The sequence below is a fragment of the Eurosta solidaginis genome, chromosome 5 (genome assembly GCF_040869045.1).
Source record: "Eurosta solidaginis isolate ZX-2024a chromosome 5, ASM4086904v1, whole genome shotgun sequence".
Taxonomy (NCBI): domain Eukaryota; kingdom Metazoa; phylum Arthropoda; class Insecta; order Diptera; family Tephritidae; genus Eurosta; species Eurosta solidaginis.
Genome location: NC_090323.1, coordinates 82,328,004 through 82,345,976, shown reverse-complemented (window position 1 = coordinate 82,345,976; position 17,973 = coordinate 82,328,004). Strand labels below are relative to the sequence as shown.

Sequence of the window (17,973 nt, the reverse complement as noted above, 5' to 3'; positions counted from 1 at the left end):
CGGTAAAATACAAAGTGGCGAAAACGGATTTGATTTCTTAGTTAAAACAGGCATTTGTCGGCCTTCAAATTCTTCAGTAGCATCATCACTTCAACTTGTACCTAAAAAAGAGTTGAATGATTGGCGTCCATGTGGTGATTTTAGAAGATTGAATATTGTAACTGTTCCCGATCGTTATCCCTTATCTCACATTCAGGATTTTAATATGAACCTTCATAATAAAAATATATTTTCAAAATTAGATTTAGTTGGGGCATATCACCAAATTCCTATGGCTAAAGAAGATATTTATAAAACTGATATTACAACTCCTTTCGGTATGTTTGAATTCATGAGAATGCCTTTCGGACTTAGAAATTCTGCACAAACCTTTCAAAGCTTCATAAATGGGGTAGTAGGTGACTTAGATTTTGTATAAGCTTACATCGACGACTTACTTATTGCAAGTAAAGACGAAGAACAACATTTAAAAGATTTACGTATCCTTTTTCAACGCCTTACAGAGCACGGTTTAAACATTAAACCAAGTAAATGTACTTTTGGTGTAACAAATGTAGATTTTTTAGGACATAACATTTCTGGAACAGGTATTCGACCTTCCGATGAAAAGGTATCAGCTATTCGCAATTTCGAACGTCCAAAATCAGTTAAGCAGGCACAGAAATTTAATGGTATGGTAAATTATTATCATAAATACATTCCAAAACTAGCAGAATTTACAAACACAATTTATGATCTAATTAACAAAGTAAGTAAGAAACGTGACAAAACTTTGGTATGGGACGAGAATACGAATGAAGCTTTTGAATGCATTAAAGATAAATTTGCATCTACGATACTGTTAAATCATTTTAACAAAGATGCTAAATTATCTTTAACAGTAGATGCATCCAACACAGCGATTGGGGGCGTTATACCACAAAATTACAACAATAAAATTGCCCATTGCATTATTTTCTAAAAAACTTTCTCCAACTGAAATTAAATATAGTGCTGCTTTTGATAGGGAGTTATTGGCGATTTACTTAAATATAAAACATTTTAGATATCTTTTGGCAGGACGACAATTTACAGTTTATACGGACCATAAACCTTTGACTACTGCTTTACATTCAAAAACAGAACGAAGTCCTAGACAACGAGACACTTGGAATTTATAGCACAATTTACTGATGACATACAATACATTAAAGGAGAATCCAATGTTGTAGCAGATACGCTATCTAGAGATTTTGAGGTTAATGCAATATATAATACAACTGAATTTTAAAATTTTACAAACTGAACAAAAAAAAGATGATGACTTAAATCAACTTGTATCTGATTCTCAATATCTAAATTTAAAACTAATTAGTATTCCCATTTTAAATTTTAATATTTGGTGTGAAATTTCAGGAGAAACTTCCAGGCCATTTGTACCGAATAATTTGCGAAAGACAGTATTTGATATTTTACATGGAATAGCACATCCGGGTACAAGAGCTACACGACGGCTCATAGTTGAAAAATATTATTGTCCTAATATGAATAAGGATATTAATATTTGGTCAAAAGAGTGTCTTAATTGTCAAAAATCTAAAGTTTATCGTCATACAAAATACCCTGTTGTCAAAATTCAAATTCCCAAGAATAGATTTGAACACATCCATTTAGATATAGTTGGACGTTACCTATTTCAAAAGGCCATCGCTATATTTTAATGATTATTGAAAGATTTGCCCGTTGGCCTGAGACATATGCATTAAAAGATATTTCAGCAACTACAATTGCAAATAAGTTTTTTAGAGAATATATTTCTCGGTTTGGAGTTCCGTTAAAGATAACAACTGATCAAGGTAGCCAATTTACATTGAAATTGTTTTCAGAGTTAACTAAATTACTTGGTAGTCACCAAATTACAACATCCGCATATCATTCATAGACAATTAAAGACTACTATAATAGCTAGAGAGGACACAAATAATTGGTATGACGAGTTACCTGTCATATTACTTGGTTTGCGATCTATTTACAAAGAAGATATTTCGGCTACATCAGCGGAAATGGTTTTCGGTCAGAATTTACGTTTGCCAGGGGAACTTGTTGTGCCATCAGCTAAAAATTTCTCATCAACTGAAATTTTAAGTAATTTACGTGAACATTTTCGAAATGTTAGTTCAAATTTAAGTCGTCATAAAGATTCTGGTACTGGAATTTACGTTCCAAAAGATCTTCAAACTTGTAAATTTGCATTTGTTCCAGTCATTAATAAACATTCATTACAACAACCATATGAAGGACCTTACAAAATTGTGGAAAAAGGCCAAAAATGTTTTAAACTTGAAATAGATAATAATATTAAAACTATTCCTATTGATAGATTAAAACCTGCAATAATTGAAACAACAGACACAAACAACACCAAGAATTTACATAAAAAGAGAGTTACGTTCAATTTGTTTAATGATACATTTTCTTGAAGGGGGATTAATGTAGGGTTCTTATTATTTTTATTTAACTTTGTATTTTAGTTACTTTGCACTTTGTAATTTTAAAATGTTTTATCAATATTTTAATTTTCAATATTGATTTTTCAATTTTCAAAAATTTGATGGATGGAGAAAAATTAAAAAAAAAAAAGAAATTGACGAATACTTTGAGGGGTATTCGTTATTGAATAAAAGTTTCTTTATATATAAAATAAAAAGTGGTTTTAATCTCCACAACATATTGCAGAAATGTCGTCAGAAATAACATCGAAGATTGAAGCACAAGAAACGCGTATGTCAGAAATGTCGACACAGATTACATCCAAGATGGAAGCTCAACTGGAAGAACAGAAGACATATATGGCATCCCAAATGGAATCGCAGGAGACACGCATAACATCCAAGATGGAAGAACAAGAGGAGCGCTTATCATTGCAGGTGGCAGAAATGTTTTCGCAGTTAGAAGCACAGGAAGCAAGGGTAACATCAAAGCTGGAAGCGCAGGATGCAAAAATCGCTCAATTTCAGGCAGAAGTCGATGATTTGAAGGGTCGTATGGAGCAGTTACAACTAAATCGCCCAGCTGTTTCAGCGAGTAATCCAAAGGTAAAAACACCATGACGTTTCTGTTCCTTTCCAGGTCTTTAAGCTACAGTTTGAGAAGACCGCAGCAGTGAACAACTGGAATGCCGAAGATAAAGTTGCTGCACTGTTCATGGCATTGGCCCTTTCAGCTGAGATTTTACAAACCATTCCAGAGGGCGAACGGAACTGTTATGAAGCATTGATGGGTGCTCTAGAGAGACGATACGGAACTGAGCATAGGAGACAGATATACAAATGGAGTTACTGAACCGCTTCCAGAGGCCTGGTGAAACATTGCAAGAGTTTGCGTCGGATGTTGAAAAGCTGGCACATTTAGCGAATGCGGACGCACCCGTGGAATACCCTGAAAGGGTAAAGATTCAGAGCTTTATAAATGGCATACGGGACGTCAAAACAAAGCGAGCTACATACGCAAACCCAAAGCCAACATTCGCAGAAACGGTTTCACAAGCTCTGGTTCAGAAAACAGCGTCGCTTCTGTGTAAGCCAGTTTTCAAAGCACGCCGTGTGGAAGTAGAAAGGCCAGAGTGGGTAGACGCAATATTGGAGGCGCTGAAAGGATCGCGAAAGCGGAGTGAGAGAGTTATCAAATGCTTCAAATTCGGGAAGCCCGGTCACATTGCACGTCATTGTGATCTTGATCCTAGTGGGTGCAACAGCATGAGTGGTTTTAATAACTCAGCTGGAGGGGATGAGCAAGAGCGAGTAAGATGTAGAGATCGAGAGCTATCTCCAGCTATTGAATGTCCTGTGATATGCAAATTGGAAGGAAATCAAGCAGTCTTACCGTCAGAGGGAATGTCGATGGCAAGGATCGTGTACTGATTATAGATACGGGCGCATCTCATTCCTTAATCAGATCTGACTTGGTCAACAGGAGAATAAAACCGTTACCTGGAGCAAGGTTGCGTACGGTCACGGGCGAGTATAACCAAGTCCAGGGAGAAGTGATATGTGAAGTCTTAATTGGCAAGGTCATGGTTCTACACAAATTCATTGTGGCAGAGATTGTTGATGAAGTCATATTGGGAGTGGACTTCTTGGTTGACCATGACATCAAGATCGATATGCAGAGAAGGGTGATGCGTTATGAGAACCAGGATGTACCACTTAACTTTAGTTTGGAGGAAGGGTTCAGCAGTAATCGAGTACTGGTGGAGAAGACTCGACAAAGAACACGGAAGTCAAAGGTAAAGGTTGATGGATCGAATGGGCCAAATAAAGCGAAATCAAAAGTACCTATGAGAGAAACACTGGCATTGACAAAACCAAAGGGACGCACGAAGACGAAGGAAAGATTTTCCCAGAAGGAATTCGAGGGTAGTTACAAGCCAGGGCGCACCACTGTTGTGAAACGTGGGAACGATACTGATTATGCAAAGCCAATCCGTCAAGCGCAAGCTCTACGAAGTAGTTCATTGGCCAAACAACAGAGTGTGAGGGAACGGCCCAGTGTAATGAGTAGTAAGATGAAACACAGGTACGACAAGAAAAATAATTCGGAAGGTTTCCGGGAGGGAGTTTTGATACTGCTATACAACCCTCACCGGCGGAAAGGTGTTCCATCCGAATTTTGGTGCAGTTGGGAAGGCCCATACAGAGTTGTGAAGAGGATCAGTGATGTCATCTACCGCATACAAACAATTGGGAAACCACGAAATAGAAGGGTAGTTCAATTGGAGAGGCTAACAGCGTTTAAATCGAGAGATTTGATGTTACGAATATTAGTAATACTAAGGGGTACTGTCATTTCTAAGCCGATGCTAAGCAGTGACTTGTATGCACATAACCAAATTAATCATTATGTCTACACATATGTACGTATACGCAGCGGAGAAGCAACGGCCAACAACATGCATATATCTAAGATACTCCTGAAAGTATGCAATAATTGTACAAGTGTTACTCACAAACACGCACATGAGCTGTGAGAGAAGCTACAAAAATTGTGCATCTGTAGTTATAGCTGAGAAATTTATAGCAGATAACCAACTAGTAGATTCTGGAAAAGGAAGCGCGTAGAAGATGCGAACGAGAAATCATAGAGTATAAAAGGCAGCAACAGTAGAGGCGCGACAATCAGTTTGATTTAAGCATTCCATCTGTCGAGTAGTAGCAGAGTTATTTTTGAAAGTACTTTAATAAAGACCATTTTGCATTATTGAATAGTGGTGTTATTTATTCAACAGTTTAGTGATTCGATCGTTAGAAGAAGATTGCAAATAAGAGGAATTGCAGTAAATTCGTTACAATATGTATAATGAAATGCTGCATATTGAGGGGTGCAAAACACCAATCGAATAAAAAGTTAACGAAATTAAAATTTAAATTTTAGGTAGATTAAATATTAAAACAACGTACCTGTATTCATTTTACAAAATTATACAAAGCTAATAAGATATACAAGGAACAGAAAACACAAGGAAAGCGAGACATCGAAAGGCTGCAAGCGCAACAGACTGTCAATGATTTCGCAACTTGACTATCAACCTGCTCTCTGAGAGCACAAGTCCATCCGAGGGAATGCCGGAGCAGTGGGAACATATCTCCAAAGCACTTCGTACTGCCACCGAGGAAAAAATGTATTACCGGCGATCACAGAAAAACAACTGGTACGATGAAGAATGCCGCGTTGCAGTCGAAAGAAAAGACGCTGCCTACAGGGCTACGTTAAAAGCGAGCACTTCGTACTGCCGCCGAGGAAAAAATTTATTACCGGCGATCACAGGAAAACAACTGGTACGATGAAGAATGGCGCGTTGCAGCCGAAAGAAAAGACGCTGCCCACAGGGCTACGTTAAAAGCGAGCGCAACAAGAAGAGTGTGTGAACGCTATCGCGAGTTGAAAAGGGAAGCGATACGCCTTTTCAGGAAGGAAAAACCAGAGGTTGAAAGGGTGATTGCGAGGAGCTTAAGCTGCTTGCTACCAGGAATAACGCCCGAAAATTTTACCAAAAACTTCGGAGACATACGGAAGTTAAGTCCGGAGCAAACTCCTGTAAGAACGAAAACGACGACCTTGTAGCCGATGTCCAGAGAGTTCTTAGATTATGGAGGGTACATTTCTCTTTTCTCCTAAATGGAGACAGCGATTTACCGCACAAATATCCTCCACCCGATTATGACGAAGTCAGAATATCAATAACAAGATTAAAAAAACAACAAGGCTGTGGGCGTTGATGGATTTCCTGCGGAGCTATCGCATATCAGGTCTTATCAAGTGTATTGTGCGAAAGACTGAAGCCCACCGTGAATCGACTGATTGGACCTTATCAGTGCGGCTTCAGACCTGGTAAATCTACCATGGGCCAGATTTTCACCATGCGCCAAATCTTGGAAAAACCCCGAGAAAAAAAATCGATACACATCACCTCGTCGATTTTAAAGCCGCCTTCGACAGCACGAAAATCAGTTGCCTATATGTCGCTATGTCTGAATTTGGTTTCAAAACTTATACGGCTGTGCAAAATGACGTTGAGCAGCACCATCAGCTCAGTCAGAATTGGGAAGGACCTCACCGAGCCGGGCGATTTCTTTTATTTGATGCTGGAGAAAATTATACTAGCTGCAGAACTTAACTGCTCTGGAACAATATTCTATAAAAGTGTGCAATTACTGGTATATTATGCTGATGACATTGATATCATCGGCCTAAACACCCGCGCCGTTAGCTCTGCTTACTCCAAACTGAAAAAAAAAACGGTAAAGATGGATTTGATGGTGAATGAGAACAAAACGAAGTACCTGCTGTCATCGAACAGGGGGCCAGCGCATATGCGCCTGGGCAACCACGCTACTGTTAGTAGCCATAAGTTGGAAATAGTATAATACTTCCTTTATTTGGGAACCAGCATTAACACTAATAACAACATCAGGCGCGTGGACCATGATAACATTAGATTAAGCGGTTCTGGGAGAGTTCCAGAGAAAATTTCTTCGAATTATGAACCTCTACTCGTTTCCGAGTACCGAAGAAAATGTAATGATGAGCTGTACGAGCTTGAGGCAGACATCAACATAGTCCAGCGAATTTAAACGCAGCGGCTACTCTGGCCAGGCCATGTTATACGAATGAAAGATGACGTCCCGGCTAAGAAAGTTTTTTTTATCGGAACCCGCCTATGGAAGCAGAGGAAGAGGGCGGCCCCACTCCATTGAAAGGACTAGGTGGAAAACGTTCTTTATTTACAACAAATGCTTGGTAGTAGTAACTCACAATCAAATTACTCGTGTACTTTACTTATAGCGTGATAAATAAAAGCTGATTTATTAGCCGTGTTTTTTTTTACACGCGTATACGTTTACGTTTGCGTAGGAGACCCATCTCGCGGCTGTGGTTAAATAACTAGCTACAGAACATGGTGTACCTAAAATCGGAGACACAAACCTGTGGTGGCCATAATGTATAACATATAGGTGAATCGGATGCGATGAATAGTGGATACACGCCATTTTTAGACGTGATACATAGAATTAGTGTTGAGGTGAAGAATAGACACATATTTCAGTTGCATTTGAGTATAATGCGTATTGAAATTTAGTAGCACTAATTCTATGCGCAGCAATTTCAGAGGTGTATTTAAAGTTTGACGCAGTCAATATAAAGTTTAAGCGTAAACGTCTATAGATGTAAAAAAACACAGCTATTATTCCTCAGCTTGCGCTGCTTTTATACCCTCGGTAACCTCGTTCGTCTGTTTTCCCTAAGGTCTAAATTTTTCACGAACAACTCTATCGGATAGTTGTATCCAGGGATGGGCGTGAGCTTAGCACCTGCTAAGCGACCATATACGTATGAGCGGAGCACAACGACTACTTCGTCAAAATCAACCACAGCTCACTGTACAAGCAAGCGCTCACTCACTGTACAAGCGCTGAAATCAAACTAAATAAATTGATTTCGCTTTTGATCTCGCTACGCGTTCTTGTATACTAACGCATACTCAATTTGATAACCGTGTATATGTTGTAGCTGATTGTATCTCATAGTTGGTTATTTAGCTATATACGTGTATATATGTGTTGTTGTTGTAGCGATGGGGACACTCCCCGAAGGCCTTGGGGAGTGTTACGGATGTTGATGGTCCTTTTCCGGATGCAGATCCGGTACGTTCCGGTAACAAGCACCATTAAGATACTAGCCCGACCTTACGACAGGCATACCTGCCGCGGGTATATTCTAAGCCCCCTAACTTACTGGGGAGGTCTTTGTCGACTCTCCTTCACCAATATTCGGTTGCTACTGCACCACTTCTCAAAGGTGAAGTTAAGTTGCACATCCTTGTTCTTATATCACATTCTTCGCTCTTAGCTTTGCTATTGTTTGTGAGGTATGCAAAAATTTTTGGACTACGTGTTCCATTTTTTCATATTGGAGTACTCTAACAATACTCCTTTGAAATGCGTTGGCGGACCACCATCAGCCGATCATTGCTCGTGTTTTAACGACCGTGATCACGACACGATGACGATCGAACAGAGTTGACAAAAGTAAAATATTGAATACAAATAACTGATAATACAATTTTACTATGACAACTCTGATAAAATGCAACCGCGCAACTAGTTTTATGTATACATACTATAGCATAGAGAACTATTCAAAGAGGAATTGTGTCGGAAAGAATTATGGGAGTGAATTTAATTTAAAAGAAAAACAATTTTATTTGTGAAAAATAAAATAATTATAACCAAATATATAAAGGTAAAATATGGAATACAGTGCACGGCACAAAAGACGTATTCAGAAAATGTAGAGGGAAAAGTTTGCGCGTAGATTGAAAAATGGAGAAAATGCGACGCTCCAAATTGAAACTCCAAATTATGCCGCAGGATCAGAGGTCATGGAATTATATATTTTATGTTTTATTAATTTATACTACGACTATTCTTATGTTATTTAGCATTTGCGTGAATAAAGAAACTAATATGATTTTTTTTTTCTATAAATTTTATGTTTTATTTTGGGTGGCTTCCTCTCTAGCGATGGTTTTAAAAGTACTCTTACATAGCTACTTCTAGGAGTAATGCTTTGAGAGTACTTTCTTAAGTAATCTCCTGTAGGTACTCCACTAGGTAATCCATCGAGGGTGGTTTAACGAGCACTCTTTTGCTAGTATTCCAAGGAGTAATGTTTTGAGAGTGGTTTCGCAAGTAATCTCTTGTCGGTACTCCATGGGGTAATAGTTCAGGAGCAGTTTAGAGAGTACTGTTCCGCAGATACTCCATAGAGTAGTTTTTCTGGAGTACTTTGGCATATGATCCTCTGTGGGTGCTCCTTGGAGTACTACATTGAAAGTACTTTGGGAAGTACTCTCACGTATGTACTCTATGGAATACTCACAAACAAAGCGAGAGTGGGATCACCTACTCCTTTGCTAGGAAATCGCAATGTTAATTGAAGCACATTTTTTGTATGAATACAGATTAGTTTTGGAGCACTCCTATACTCCTAGAGGAGTATTCCTTACACTATTTATGGAGTACTCGCGTTTTTTGAAGGGTATGTAAATATCCACACCTCATGAAAAATATTTAACACTTTATAGTAGTACAAAATATTCACAGTTTTTGTTCACCCTACGGAGGGTGACGTAACAGTTCGTGTTCAAAAAAGATTTCGCCTTATTGGCAACTCTTTGTTCGGGCGAAATGAACAGCGGGGAAACCCAAATTTATTCACTTATATTTTACAGGCGAACGAGAGAAAAACAAAATATAAGTAATTTTTTGTTTTGAAATTTGATATTCTTGTAATTATGTATGTACATGCACTTTTATTATTAGGAGTAAATCAATAAATAATGCACAATCGGAAATGCTGCTTGACAAGATGATCGGGAAAAAGTGTCGGACTTCTGGAAGCAGCTTACTTTATGCTTAAATAGTCTTGATCCACCTGTTAAGAGTGAAGCTGAGTGGAAAAAGGACGTGTGGCACTCGGGGACTGCCGCGGTAAAGCTATTGCATTTTATCAACTTATGCAATCATAATATTTATGCAACATTTTTGTTTCTTTGATATTAATTCAAGTTAACCTTTTTAAGCGTGATGACCGATAAGAAAACAAATTTTTTACTTTTATTGAATAAATGAGAAGTTAATATTTAACTTTCACTTTAACTTTGACTTTATTTTTAACTTTAACTTTAACTTTAACATTCACTTTAACTTTAACTTTATTTTTAACTTTAACTTTAACATTCACTTTAACTTTAACTTTGCTGGAAGCGCAGGATGCAAAAATCGCCCAATTTCAGGCAGAAGTCGATGATTTGAAGGGTCGTATGAGCAGTTACAACTAAATCGCCCAGTCTTACCGTAAATCAAGCAGTCTTACCGTCAGAGGGAATGTCGATGGCAAGGATCGTGTACTGACTATAGATACGGGCGCATCTCATTCCTTAATCCGATCTGACTTGGTCAACAGGAGAATAAAACCGTTACCTGGAGCAAGGTTGCGTACGGTCACGGGCGAGTATAACCAAGTCCAGGGAGAAGTGATATGTGAAGTCTTAATTGGCAAGGTCATGGTTCTACACAAATTCATTGTGGCAGAGATTGTAGATGAAGTCATATTGGGAGTGGACTTCTTGGTTGATCATGACATCAAGATCGATATGCAGAGAAGGGTGATGCGTTATGAGAACCAGGATGTACCACTTAACTTTAGTTTGGAGGAAGGGTTCAGCAGTAATCGAGTACTGGTGGAGAAGACTCGACAAAGAACACGAAAGTCAAAGGTAAAGGTTGATGGATCGAATGGGCCAAATAAAGCGAAATCAGAAGTACCTATGAGAGAAACACTGGCATTGACAAAACCAAAGGGACGCACGGAGACGAAGGAAAGAATTTCCCAGAAGGAATTCGAGGATAGTTTCAAGCCAGGGCGCACCACTGTTGTGAAACGTGGGAACGATACTGATTATGCGAAGCCAATCCGTCAAGCGCAAGCTCTACGAAGTAGTTCATTGGCCAAACGACAGAGTGTGACGGAACGGCCCAGTGTAATGAGTAGTAAGATGAAACACAGGTACGACAGGAAAAATAATTCGGAAGGTTTCCGGGAGGGAGTTTTGGTACTGCTGTACAACCCTCACCGCCGGAAAGGTGTTCCATCCGAATTTTGGTGCAGTTGGGAAGGCCCGTACAGAGTTGTGAAGAGGAGCAGTGATGTCATCTACCGCATACAAACAATTGGGAAACCACGAAATAGAAGGATAGTTCAATTGGACAGGCTAACAGCGTTTAAATCGAGAGATTTGTCTGATCGGGACGATCAGACTTAGGTGGAGGGCAGTGTTACGAATATTAGTAATACTAAGGGGTACTGTCATCTCTAAGCCGATGCTAAGCAGTGACTTGTATGCACATAACCAAATTAATCATTATGTCTACACATATGTACGTATACGCAGCGGAGAAGCAACGGCCAACAACATGCATATATCTAAGATACTCCTGAAAGTATGCAATAATTGTGCAAGTGTTACTCACAAACACGCACATGAGCTGAAGCTACCAAAATTGTGCATCTGTAGTTATAGCTGAGAAATTTATAGCAGATAACCAACTAGTAGATTCTGGAAAAGGAAGCGCGTAGAAGATGCGAACGAGAAATCATAGAGTATAAAAGGCAGCAACAGTAGAGGCGCGACACTCAGTTTGATTTAAGCATTCCATCTGTCGAGTAGTAGCAGTGTTATTTTTGAAAGTACTTTAATAAAGGCCATTTTGCATTATTGAATAGTGGTGTTATTTATTCAACAGTTTAGTGATTCGATCGTTAGAAGAAGATTGCAAATAATAGGAATTGCAGTAAATTCGTTACAATATGTATAATGAAATGCTGCATATTGAGGGGTGCAAAACACCAATCGAATAAAAAGTTAACGAAATTAAAATTTAAATTTTAGGTAGATTAAATATTAAAACAACGTACCTGTATTCATTTTACAAAATTATACAAAGCTAATAAGATATACAAGGAACAGAAAGCACAAGGAAAGCGAGACATCGAAAGGCTGCAAGCGCAACAGACTGTCAATGATTTCGCAACTTGACTCTCAACCTGCTCTCTGAGAGCACAAGTCCATCCGAGGGAATGCCGGAGCAGTGGGAACATATCTCCAAAGCACTTCGTACTGCCGCCGAGGAAAAAATGTATTACCGGCGATCACAGAAAAACAACTGGTACGATGAAGAATGCCGCGTTGCAGTCGAAAGAAAAGACGCTGCCTACAGGGCTACGTTAAAAGCGAGCACTTCGTACTGCCGCCGAGGAAAAAATTTATTACCGACGATCACAGGAAAACAACTGGTACGATGAAGAATGCCGCGTTGCAGCCGAAAGAAAAGACGCTGCCTACAGGGCTACGTTAAAAGCGAGCGCAACAAGAAGAGTGTGTGAACGCTATCGCGAGTTGAAAAGGGAAGCGATACGCCTTTTCAGGAAGGAAAAACCAGAGGTTGAAAGGGTGAGTGCGAGGAGCTTGAGCTGCTTGCTACCAGGAATAACGCCCGAAAATTTTACCAAAAACTTCGGAGACATACGGAAGTTAAGTCCGGGGCAAACTCTTGTAAGAACGAAAACGACGACCTTGTAACCGATGTCCAGAGAGTTCTTAGATTATGGAGGGTACATTTCTCTTTTCTGCTAAATGGAGACAGCGATTTTCCGCACAAATATCCTCCACCCGATTATGACGAAGTCAGAATATCAATAACAAGATTAAAAAAAACAACAAGGCTGTGGGCGTTGATGGATTTCCTGCGGAGCTATCGCATATCACGTTTTATCAAGTGTATTGTGCGAAAGACTGAAGCCCACCGTGAATCGACTGATTGGACCTTATCAGTGCGGCTTCAGACCTGGTAAATCTACCATGGACCAGATTTTCACCATGCGCCAAATCTTGGAAAAACCCCGAGAAAAAAAATCGGTGCACATCACCTCGTCGATTTTAAAGCCGCCTTCGACAGCACGAAAATCAGTTACCTATATGTCGCTATGTCTGAATTTGGTTTCAAAACTTATACGGCTGTGCAAAATGACGTTGAGCAACACCATCAGCTCAGTCACCGATCCGGGCGATTTCTTTTATTTGATGCTGGAGAAAATTATACTAGCTGCAGAACTTAACCGCTCTGGAACAATATTCTATAAAAGTGTGCAATTACTGGCATATTATGCTGATGACATTGATATCATCGGCCTAAACACCCGCGCCGTTAGCTCTGCTTACTCCAAACTGAAAAAAACGGTAAAGATGGATTTGATGGTGAATGAGAACAAAACGAAGTACCTGCTGTCATCGAACAGGGGGCCAGCGCATATGCGCCTTGGCAACCACGCTACTGTTAGTAGCCATAAGTTGGAAATAGTAAAATACTTCCTTTATTTGGGAACCAGCATTAACACTAACAACAACATCAGGCGCGTGAACCATGATAACATTAGATTAAGCGGTTCTGGGAGAGTTCCAGATAAAATTTCTTCGAATTATGAACCTCTACGCGTTGCCGAGTACCGAAGAAAATGTAATGATGAGCTGTACGAGCTTGAGGCAGACATCAACATAGTCCAGCGAATTTAAACGCAGCGGTTACGGTGGCCAGGCCATGTTATACGAATGAAAGATGACGCCCCGGCTAAGAAAGTTTTTTTTATCGGAACCCGCCTATGGAAGCAGAGGAAGAGGGCGGCCCCACTCCATTGAAAGGACTAGGTGGAAAACGTTCTTTATTGAAAACAAATCCTTGGTAGTAGTACCTCACGATCAAATTACTCCTGTACTTTACTTATAGCGTGATAAATAAAAGCTGATTTATTAGCCGTGTTTTTTTTTTTTACACGCGTATACGTTTACGTTTGCGTAGGAGACCCATCTCGCGGCTGTGGTTAAATAACTAGCTACAGAACATGGTGTACCTAAAATCGGAGACACAAACCTGTGGTGGCCATAATGTATAACATATAGGTGAATCGGATGCGATGAATAGTGGATACACGCCATTTTTAGACGTGATACATAGAATTAGTGTTGAGGTGAAGCATAGACACATATTTCAGTTGCATTTGAGTATAATGCGTATTGAAATTTAGTAGCACTAATTCTATGCGCAGCAACTTCAGAGGTGTATTTAAAGTTTGACGCAGTCCATATAAAGTTTAAGCGTAAACGTCTATAGATGTAAAAAAACACAGCTATTATTCCTCAGCTTGCGCTGCTTTTATACCCTCGGTAACCTCGTTCGTCTGTTTTCCCTAAGGTCTAAATTTTTCACGAACAGCTCTATCGGATAGTTGTATCCAGGGGTGGGCGTGAGCTTAGCACCTGCTAAGCGACCATATACGTATGAGCGGAGCACAACGACTACTTCGTCAAAATCAACCACAGCTCACTGTACAAGCAAGCGCTCACTCACTGTACAAGCGCTGAAATCAAACTAAATAAATTGATTTCGCTTTCGATCTCGCTACGCGTTCTTGTATACTAACGCATACTCAATTTGGTAACCGTGTATATGTTGTAGCTGATTGTATCTCATAGTTGGTTATTTAGCTATATACGTGTATATATCTGTTGTTGTTGTAGCGATAAGGACACTCCCCGAAGGCCTTGGGGAGTGTTACGGATGTTGATGGTCCTTTTCCGGATGCAGATCCGGTACGTTCCCGTAACAAGCACCATTAAGATACTAGCCCGGCCATCTCGGGAACGATTTATTACGACCACATAAAACCTTCAAGGCCATCCTGCCCTCCCACCCCTAGATCAACGAGGAACTTGGGCCGCCAGATCATCGGCTGTTGAAGTAACAGGAGCCGCCCCGGGTAGGTGAGGTTGACAATTGGGTTGGAGAAGCTATATTTTGCGCTGGAAACACCTTGAAAGGGTTGCGCTACACAATTTTTTTCAATCAGTTTAGTATTTCAGTCGCCTCTTACGACAGGCATACCTGCCGCGGGTATATTCTAAGCCCCCTAAACTACTGGGGGGGGGGGGCTTTGTCGACTCTCCTTCACCAATATTCGGTTGCTACTGCACCACTTCTCAAAGGTGAAGTTAAGTTGCACATCCTTGTTCTTATATCACGTTCTTCGCTCTTAGCTTTGCTGTTGTTTGTGAGGTATATTGGACTACCCTGCAAAAATTTTTGGATTACGTGTTCCATTTTTTTATATTGGAGTACTCTAACAATACTCCTTTGAAATGCGTTGGCGGACCACCATCAGCCGATCATTGCTCGTGTTTTAACGACCGTGATCACGACACGATGACGATGGAACAGAGTTGACAAAAGTAAAATATTGAATACAAATAACTGATAATAAAATTTTACTATGGCAACTCTGATAAAATGCAACCGCGCAACTAGTTTTATGTTACATACTATAGCATAGAGAAATATTCAAAGAGGAATTGTGTCGGAAAGAATTATCGGAGTGAATTCAATTTAAAAGAAAAACAATTTTATATGTGAAAAATAAAATAATTATAACCAAATATATAAAGGTAAAATATGGAATACAGTGCACGGCACAAAAGACGTATTCAGAAAATGTAGAGGGAAAAGTTTGCGCGTAGATTGAAAAATGGAGAAAATGGGACGCTCCAAATTGAAACTCCAAATTATGCCGCAGGATCAGAGGTTATGGAATTATATATTTAATGTTTTATTAATTTATACTACGACTATTCTTATGTTATTTAGCTTTTGCGTGAATAAAGAAACTAATATGATTTTTTTTTTTCTATAAATTTTATGTTTTATTTTGGGTGGCTTCCTCTCTAGCGATGGTTTTAAAAGTACTCTTACATAGCTACTTCTAGGAGTAATGCTTTGAGAGTACTTTCTTAAGTAATCTCCTGTAGGTACTCCACTAGGTAATCCATCGAGGGTGGTTTAACGAGCACTCTTTTGCTAGTATTCCAAGGAGTAATGTTTTGAGAGTGGTTTCGCAAGTAATCTCTTGTCGGTACTCCATGGGGTAATAGTTCAGGAGCAGTTTAGAGAGTACTGTTCCGCAGATACTCCATAGAGTAGTTTTTCTGGAGTACTTTGGCATATGATCCTCTGTGGGTGCTCCTTGGAGTACTACATTGAAAGTACTTTGGGAAGTACTCTCACGTATGTACTCTATGGAATACTCACAAACAAAGCGAGAGTGGGATCACCTACTCCTTTGCTAGGAAATCGCAATGTTAATTGAAGCACATTTTTTGTATGAATACAGATTAGTTTTGGAGCACTCCTATACTCCTAGAGGAGTATTCCTTACACTATTTATGGAGTACTCGCGTTTTTTGAAGGGTATGTAAATATCCACACCTCATGGAAAATATTTAACACTTTATAGTAGTACAAAATATTCACAGTTTTTGTTCACCCTACGGAGGGTGACGTAACAGTTCGTGTTCAAAAAAGATTCCGCCTTATTGGCAACTCTTTGTTCGGGCGAAATGAACAGCGGGGAAACCCAAATTTATTCACTTATATTTTACAGGCGAACGAGAGAAAAACAAAATATAAGTAATTTTTTGTTTTGAAATTTGATATTCTTGTAATTATGTATGTACATGTACTTTTATTATTAGGAGTAAATCAATAAATAATGCACAATCGGAAATGCTGCTTGACAAGATGATCGGGAAAAAGTGTCGGACTTCTGGAAGCAACTTACTTTATGCTTAAATACCCTTGGTCCACCTGTTAGGAGTGAAGCTGAGTGGAAAAAGGACGTATGGCACTCGGGGACTGCCGCGGTAAAGCTATTGCATATTATCAACTTATGCAATTATAATATTTATGCAACATTTTGTTTTCTTTGATATTAATTCAAGTTTTGTCTTTGATATTAATTCAAGTTAACCTTTTTAAGCGTGGTGACCGATAAGAAAACAAATTTTTTACTTTTATTGAATAAATGAGAAGTTAATATTTAACTTTCACTTTAACTTTGAATTTATTTTTAACTTTAACTTTAACATTCACTTTAACTTTAACTTTATTTTTAACTTTAACTTTAACATTCACTTTAACTTTAAATTTAACTTTAACTTTAACTTTAACCTTAACTTTAACTTTGACTTTAACTTTAACCTTAATTTTTACTTTAACTTTGACTTTAACCTTAACTTTCATTTTAACTTTAACTTTATTTTTAACTTTAACTTTCGCTTTAACTTTAATATTCACTTTAACTTTAACTTTTACTTTAATTTTAACTTTAACTTTAACATTCACTTTAACTTTAACATTCACTTTAACTTTAAGTTTAACTTTAACTTTAATTTTAACTTTCACTTTAACTTTAACTTTTACTTTAACTTTAACTTTATTTTTAACTTTAACTTTAACTTTCGCTTTAACTGTAACTGTAACTTTAACTTTAACTTTACTTTACTTAACCTTATCTTTAGCTATTTAACTTTAACTTTCGCTTTAACTTTAACTTTATGATCCGGGGTGGGCGTGAGCTTAGCACCTGCTAACAAGCCAACCTAATATAAACGCACGCAAGTTATTTTCTGTCAAAAATGTCTCATGCACATACAACTTGTATGAGAGCAACTCAAATTGAATTTCCTGCGTGAAAACCTAACTCGATTTCCAATTTTTGTTCTGCGTGACATTTAGATTTGACGTTTGCACACATGCTTTACATTGTCGCAACGCATGCTTATTTGGGTTAGGGCAAAAAACGCCGGTTGTTTGCGTGCGCTAAAAAAACGCAGTGCGGTTTTATTAGGTTGACTTGTAAGCGACCATATATGTATACGATAAGCGATAACACAATGGCTACTTCGTGAAAATCAACGACAGCTCTTTTAGTTTGATTTCGATGGTCGTACGGTGAGGAAGTGTCGCACGCACGCTTAAAACAGAGTACCAA

The 17,973-nt window shown here is 38.8% G+C and overlaps 1 protein-coding gene across 6 annotated transcripts in view; it reads left to right on the top strand.

Annotated features, from left to right (window-relative positions):
* The window catches only part of LOC137252096 (uncharacterized), a 450,569-nt gene that overhangs the window by 167,140 nt on the left and 265,456 nt on the right, over positions 1-17,973 (top strand). The window contains exon 6 of one of the 6 annotated variants that reach the window (XM_067787326.1): positions 9,861-10,019. The exons of the other annotated variants lie outside the window; for them this stretch is intronic. The gene's annotated coding sequence lies outside the window, so the exon portion shown is untranslated. Of the gene's footprint in view, positions 1-9,860; positions 10,020-17,973 lie in introns of those variants that run through there. 6 annotated transcript variants of the gene reach the window in all.